Raw genomic sequence first — 237 nt, 5'->3', positions numbered from 1 at the left:
GCAATAATTTAATTTACAAAATATTTATCTTAAAAACAGTACAGATCGTTCTTGTAAGTGTGGTAAGCACTGTATCTGTACTAGGCATTAAAAATAGTGCAGCATACTAGCACAGGCTAGCAAGGTGAGGACATTTCAAAACAGGGCTCCTAGTGTTGTTTGACTGGTATTTCCACAGAAACACTCTGAAGTCAGACGCCACAATTCAGGAATTTTAATGTGGAAGCAGAAAGTGGC

The sequence above is a fragment of the Meleagris gallopavo genome, chromosome 1 (genome assembly GCF_000146605.3).
Source record: "Meleagris gallopavo isolate NT-WF06-2002-E0010 breed Aviagen turkey brand Nicholas breeding stock chromosome 1, Turkey_5.1, whole genome shotgun sequence".
NCBI classification, from domain to species: domain Eukaryota; kingdom Metazoa; phylum Chordata; class Aves; order Galliformes; family Phasianidae; genus Meleagris; species Meleagris gallopavo.
This window is presented reverse-complemented; position numbering follows the sequence as displayed.